Source organism: Humulus lupulus, chromosome 4 (genome assembly GCF_963169125.1).
Source record: "Humulus lupulus chromosome 4, drHumLupu1.1, whole genome shotgun sequence".
Classification (NCBI taxonomy): Eukaryota; Viridiplantae; Streptophyta; class Magnoliopsida; order Rosales; family Cannabaceae; genus Humulus; species Humulus lupulus.
The window spans coordinates 66,324,012-66,331,454 of record NC_084796.1 but is presented as its reverse complement, the minus strand read 5'-3'; positions in this window follow the sequence as shown (position 1 = coordinate 66,331,454).

The window sequence follows — 7,443 nt, the reverse complement described above, 5'->3', positions numbered from 1 at the left end:
GGGTTCTGGGGAAAAGGCGGCGGCGCAGAGTGGCAGGTGGCGATGTATGTCGTCGGCGATGTCGGACATGCAAGGCTCGAGTAGTGTTTATCCGTTCTTAAGCTGGTTAGAAGAGGTAAAAGTGCCAAATGTGGTTTTCGTGGGGTATTTATACTGGCCCCAAGTTCCGGCCCACGATCCAACAGACAGGTGTCTCTTCATCAGACGGTCAGGAGTCGCCCAGGGACATTTATGAGTCCTTTCAAATTGGATCCTCGCCGTCTCAGATCTGATGGCCCAGGTGTGGAGGATGCCAAAGGTCGCCCCATCCTACGGTCCACCTCGTTCCAGGGACATTAATGATGGCCCCCCCTGTGCGTATGGGACGCCTCGAGACGTGCGCTGACACCCTAGTCTAAGCATAGCGACCCTTGGGAGGCCTAGGCGACCTTTCAAGACCCGTTCAGCAATCACCTGGCGACACGTGTATCCTTGCCATGAAGCAGGACAAAGGTAAACGTCCCCGGAGAGTGGTAAACGATCCGGGCTAAGCATCCAACCAATGCCACGGCCTTTTGCCCGGACCCCCGAACTCGGGCAAGAACTGGGGAGGCTACAAAGCGAGCGTCGTGGGGACGATGCAACCCTCCTCGCGGCAGACCCAGGCGAAGGCTTGGGGGGTAAATGTTATCCCCATTTCCTGCATGGGCTCGAGGCCTTCGTCCAGGCCCACAGTCAAGGGCCAGGTCAGCACGCGGGCCCGACCCAAGGCCTCTTGGTAGGGAGAGTGCCCGCGGGGAAGGGTATGGACCGGGGATTCATGTCTGGGCCCATTAGAGGGGTCCGGAATGCCCCTCCGGATCCGTCCTTCGCGGTGATAGTTCGGGTTGTGTACAGAGCGTTCGGACCACCGCGGCCTACGCGTCCCGATCCCGGACCCTGATACGGTCTGGGCCTATGGTAAACGAAGCGGGACAAAGGTAAATGGACCCGGATCACCTCGCCCCCGGTTGAAGGGGCCAGGCGTCCAGGACCCTGACGCCGCCTCGCTCCACGTGGGCGTTGTCCCCCACTTTTCACCTGCAGAAAAGGTCGCCTCGTGATTACATGCCGATGTGTCAGAACTGCGCAGCCAAGTACTCTGACTGGTCTTGTCTCCTGAATCGGCCTCGTGACTCGAAGTGATCAGACCAAAAGCGCCATTTTGTCGAGCGAGACGTAGTTCAAAGGTCAACCTGTTGGGACTTAGCTGGCTTGGACTTCATGTATTTTGTACCTTTTGTACTCGGCCTCCACTAGAAAGGCCACCTATATCCATTCCTCCGATGGGCCTGGGTCGGACCCGGTACAGACCCAGTGTTCCCATGCGCCTATAAATATAAGCTACAGAACGCTGTAAAAGGGATCCTCTTTCACCAATCAAAGAGAGGAACTCTGTCGAATTATAGAGAAAAAACTCCATTGTTAACGCCCCAACCACGTAAAAACCCCGTGTTAATCTTCTGCTTTCATTATAATTATCACTAAATATTAGTTATTAATAGAGTTGCCGAAAATCTCGGTTAACAGTAGTATACATGCATAAACTATTTTTAGTTTCTAATGTATCTCACAATGTTATTTGGTGAATTTGATGAAGAAAAAAAGCTTCAATCACTTGATAAAAAAAATATTATCATACAAATTTATAAGATAAAAAAATAATATATATGTCTTTATAATTTTTAAATAAATATGATTTAATTATTTAAATTATTATAAAATATCTTAAAAATATCATATTTTAATTAATTAATTAATTTACTTTTGTTTAAGTTTATGTTTCTTCTAGTTTTTGAATTTGGCAGGGACAACAAAAGATTATATATTTTATGTTTAATATAATATTAAGTTTAAGTTTAATTAAATTTTATTTAAATTATAAAATATATGGTTTTATTATTTTTAAATAATTATCATTGTAAAATATCTAAAAAATATCCTATTTTAATTTGTTTAATTATTTATTTATTTAATTTTATTTAAGTTTAAGTTATGTTTACAATCTACTATTAAATATAAGAATATTCTGTTAAAGTTAACAGAAAAAAATAAAAAACTGTTAAAACCAAGAATTTCCATTATCTACATACTTTTTATATATAATAGATATTTACATGGCTACATGACATATATATATATAAATTACAATAATATTTAAAAAGAAATTATAAATAGAATAAAATAAGAATAGAAAAAGTCATAATGTATAGTAGTATACATGCATCAACTATTTTTAGTTTCTAAATTATTTTGTAATGATTTTTCTGGTGAATTTGATGAAAAAAACTCCAACCACTTGATAAAAAACAAATTATCACACAAATTTATAAAATAAAAAAATGATACGTATGACTTTATTATTTTTAAATAGATATGATTTAATTATTTAAATCAAAATATCTTAAACATATTGTATTTTAATTAATCAATTAATTTATTTTTATTTAAGTTTATGTGTGTTCTAGTTTTAAAATTTGGAAGTGACAACAAGTGATTATGTATATTATATGTTTAATATAATAAACTATTATATGCAGATTTTAAATTTAAGTTGGTTGCTAGTTTTTATTTTTTTTTAAAGTTTGTTGCTAGTTGATAGTATATTATATTATATTATATGTTTAATATAATATTATTCTAATACGTAAAGTTTAAATTTGATTAAATTATATTTAAATTATAAAACACGTGATTTTATTATTTTTAAATAATTATCATTATAAAATATCTAAAAAAATATCATATATTAATTTGTTTAAATATTAATTTATTTAATTTTAAGTCATATTTACAATCTGGTGTTAAATATAAAAATATTATGTTAAATATAAAAATATTCCGTTAAAATTAACGGGGAAAAAAACAAAAAACTATTAAAACAAAAAATTTCATTATATAAAAGAGATATTAAGGGCTAACTTCTACACATGAAATGTGTTAAATAATATTGAAGACGGCTCCATGTCTGCGGATTTTATGATAATTTGAGTATAAGACATATATAGATAAATATCATAAAGCAAATTAAACATTCGATTAATAAGCTTTTTATATATATAAAAAAATTTGAATGTGTACACGTCTAATAAAACACACTATATATTTTATAACATATAAGTTATTTATTTAGAAATGTCGTCTTTACATATAATTCATCAAAACTAATTAACAGTTTGCTAACCCTAAACCAATTATTAGCATGTATGGTTATATATATAGGGTAATTCTTTGGTAGGGCTTTCAAAAAGAGCCCTACCGTAGGGCTTTTTTGTGTTTTTCAACCCGTGAGCAGTTTTCGGCGCGATTTTTTTTTATGATCATGTATATTGTAGTTATTTAGAGCATCCTGCAAATTTTTAGAAAATTCCGAATAATTTACAGTGCCGAAAACAGATTATTGCATGCCGAAACACAAAAGAGCCCTACCGTAGGGCTCTTTTGTGTTTCGGCACTGTAAATTATTCAGAATTTTCTGAAAATTTGCAAGATGCTCTAAATAACTACAATATACACGGTCATAAAAAAAAATCGCGCCGAAAACAGTTCAAAGGTGGAGAAACACAAAAGAGCCCTACAGTAAGGCTCTTTTTGAAAGCCCTACCAAAGAAACCCCCTATATATATACCCATTTCTAAATATATTATTCATTTATTAAAAAATATGTATTATTCATAAAGCTTAATTTTTTTCACACACCTAAACTTTTTTCAATTAACAATTACTATGGCATATTTGGAAGCCCTATGTAATTATTAGATTGTGGAATTACTAGGGTACTAATTGGACATCTTAGTAATTGTGCTATATTTTAAAATACAAAGTGTGTTTGTATGTCAAGTAGTAATTACTTATAAATTCTTATTGTCATGCTTGACAAAACTGTTAGTAATTACATAGTGTTGACGGTGAAAACTCGTCAACGAAATTAGGTCGAAAAACTCAAAAGTAAGTATGGAGATATTTAGAAAAGAACTCAGAATAAACTTAAGGAAAGATAGACACAGATCAACAATGGAGTAAGCCTTTGTGTATTGCTTAATAGCCTGAGTGTACAATGAAATTTCCAACCCCTTATTCTGAGGGGTCAAGGTCTATTTATAACTGGGCTCTAATGGCCCCTTATACATGGTGGTCCCTTGGGACAAAATAGTACATGAGTACACTGTCAGGGTAATAGCACAGGTGGTAGTGGTGTTGGAAGAGTGGTGGTCTACTCTAGTATGTGTAAGGGGTCTGTAAAAGTACTCTTGTCTTGGCACCATATTATGCCTCCACTACTTGTCGGGTATGGACCTCATAAGCGTGCTGAGGGAGTCCTGACCATGTACTATTCTTGTACTGCCACTACCTGTCTGGCGTGGATACCGTATCCGTACTCTAACTCTTCTTGGTCTATAGGCTCTTTCCGTATCTCTTCTGACTTCATGTCGAATCATTGTGAGGCCCTTTCTGACCTTCCTCGACTGCATGTTCAAGAGGCCCTTTACTCTACATATCATGGGACTCACAAGGAAAGTGGTGCCCCGTTGGTGGCACTTACCTCAGGAAGAGAGGTAAGGCCTCTTCAACGAGGCCTGCTGCATGTACGGTGAGGCATGATGCCTACGTATGAGATTAGGATCTCACCTTGCGAGACCATCGCTTTGCAGCCTTCATGCGCGAGGCCCTTGGTGCGAGGCCATGGGGTGCTTGGTGCGAGACCCATGGCGCGAGACCCTTGGTACGAGGCCATGGGGTGCTTGGCGCGAGACCCTTGGTGCGAGGTCATAGGGTGCTTGGTGTGAGACCTATGCAGCGAGACCCTTAGTGCAAGGCCATGGGGTACTTGGCGCAAGACCCATGCCGCGAGACCCTTGGTGCGAGGCCATGGGGTGCTTGGCGCGAGACCCATGCTGCGAGGCCCTTGGTGCGAGGCCAAGGGGTGCTTGGCGCGATACCCATGCCGCTAGGCCGTTGGTGCGAGGCCAAGGGGTGCTTGGTGCGAGACCCATCCCACGAGGCCCTTGGTACGAAGCTCCTCCTAACGCAAGGCCCGTCCAAGTGCAAGGCTCCTTCTTGCGCGAGCCCCTCTAGGCACGAGGTGCCCTCGAGGCAAGGCTAGGTGCGCCTCACTTGGCACGAGATACATGGCCTTGCTATGCAAGGCTATAGGTGCTTGAGGCAAGGCGCTTGGTCTTGGGCATCTAGAGTTGCCTGATCAGCCATAAGCTCGGAGGCACTTGTTAATGATTCCTTGAGTTGTGATGGGAATGCCCTAGGTGCTTGGACACTTAGGCAAGGCGAGCCTCGCTATGCGAGGCAAGTCGGGCCTCGTGGTCGAGGCTCCTTCACGAGGCCCAGGCGCGAGGCACTGGGCGTGGCCGATGCACCTTCACGAGGCCCAGGCGTGAGGCGCTGGGCATGGCCGAGAAGACCTTTGCGAGACTCTGGCGCGAGGCGCTTGATGTCTCGTGTGATGGTTTTGCAATGCGTGTGGGCCTTACAGGGGTTTGGACTTGATTGCTTGGGACTTTTTACTGGTGTGGAATTCTTGTCTCTCATTTGGCATGAAGTGACTTTGTGAGGCCTAGGGCCTTGCAAATATATGGCCTCTTGGTGGCACATGATGACCTTCTGAATCTATCACGTACTTCGCGTCTTCAGTGCCCCTTAGCCGCTCACTTCAACAAGGGACTAGAAACTTTTTTTTTCTTAGTGGATTTTTGGTATCCACACTTTCCCCCCAGTCTATAGGGAGGCCTTTAGGCGTTCTTGTAGACTCTTATCTTTCTTTTTATTTTTTATTTTTATTATTTTTTTTGTATTTATTATGCTCGAGGTCCTTTTGAGCCCACGCGAAGTGGTTCGATAGGTCTCTCTTTGGTGCACCTTGATTGTATCTATAAGGATATGTTGACCCTTTGGGTTCTAGTTATTCTTTTATATACTTTTGCGCGCGCTTATTATTTCTTGCGAGAAGCATCCTTCTCGTCATTAGGCATAGTACTATCTTTGCAAGCGTCTTGTTTGAGACCCTTTTCGTAAGCATCTTCATTGAGACCCTTTTCATAAGCGTCTTCTTTGAGACCCTTTTTTGGTTTCTAGGATGATCTCCCCTCGGGTCAGAACCTTTATGGGGAGATGGTCTGCGTGCAACCTTGCGAACAAATTTTTTCAAGGCTGTTTGACCCTTGGTAAGGTGACTTAGTCGATCTAGACTTGGGGAACTCTTTGGGCTCCCCTTTTGTCTTCTACGACATAGTCCTTTTGCAAGATGAGTTTGTTCGCGAAGAGGTAATTTTTGAAGAGGTAATTTTTGAGGGACCTTTTGACTTTTTTCTTTTTTAGATTCTATAAGGGTATCTATTCCTCATAGGTTCAAATGTTATCTCATAAGGTCCACCTCTCTTACACATATGTATCATGAGTACTTTTATATGTGTATATGTCACAGGGCCAGACGCTTGTTTCGCACCTGGTCAAGAACCTATTGAGGCTCATGAGGCTAGGCGCCTATTTTGCACATGACTAGGTGCTTGTTGGCGCTCGCAAGGCTAGGCACCTATTTCGCACATGGCTAGGTGCATGTTGAGGCTCGCGAGGCTAGGCACCTATTTTGCACATGGCTAGGTGCATGTTGATGCTCGCAAGGCTAGGCACCTATTTTGCACATGGCTAGGCGCACGTTGAGGCCCGAGGCTAGTACTTCATAAGTTGTTTGTCGAATCTTTCTTGCTGAGCACTTTTTTTTTCGTTCTCTCCCATATGCTTCAACAATTATAGATCCCTGGAATCAACTAGGCAACTTCTTTGAATCATTACGGGGGCCAATTGCGATGATTTGATGAATCCTACTAGCTTCTCCTTTGAAGCCTTTTCGTAATCCTCTTCCAATTTTCAATTTGGTCGGCGACTCCCCCACCACGACATTTTCCTCTACACGGAATCTTCAGACGCATTGGTAGAAGGGTGACTGGAGGAAGGTTCGCTTCCCTCGACATATAAGTTCTTATGGCCCTCTTCCACACGTATGTACTTCTATGCTCTTTCAAAGAAGTCATCTAAGTTTGTAACCTCTCTCTTAAGCATGCTCCCCCATAACTTTCCTCCCGGACGATCTCCGGTTGTAATAGCCATCTTGAGCTCCGCTTTAGTTAAACTTCCCACCTTTGTTGCTTCCATATTGAACCTATGGATATAGTTCTTCAGACTTTCATTTTCGCCTTGTTTTATGTTAGTGAGACTGGTAATTGGCATAACGTAATCACAGACCGTACGGTGTCGCTGAAGAAATTCGCCAGAGAATTGCTGCCATGATTTGATTGTTCCTGGCCTTAACCTCTTGAACCACTTGTACGCAACACCTTTAAGTGTAACAACAAAGAAATGGCATTTTTCTCTGCTGTTGATCCCTCTTAACCACATCAAGCTATTGAAGTAGTC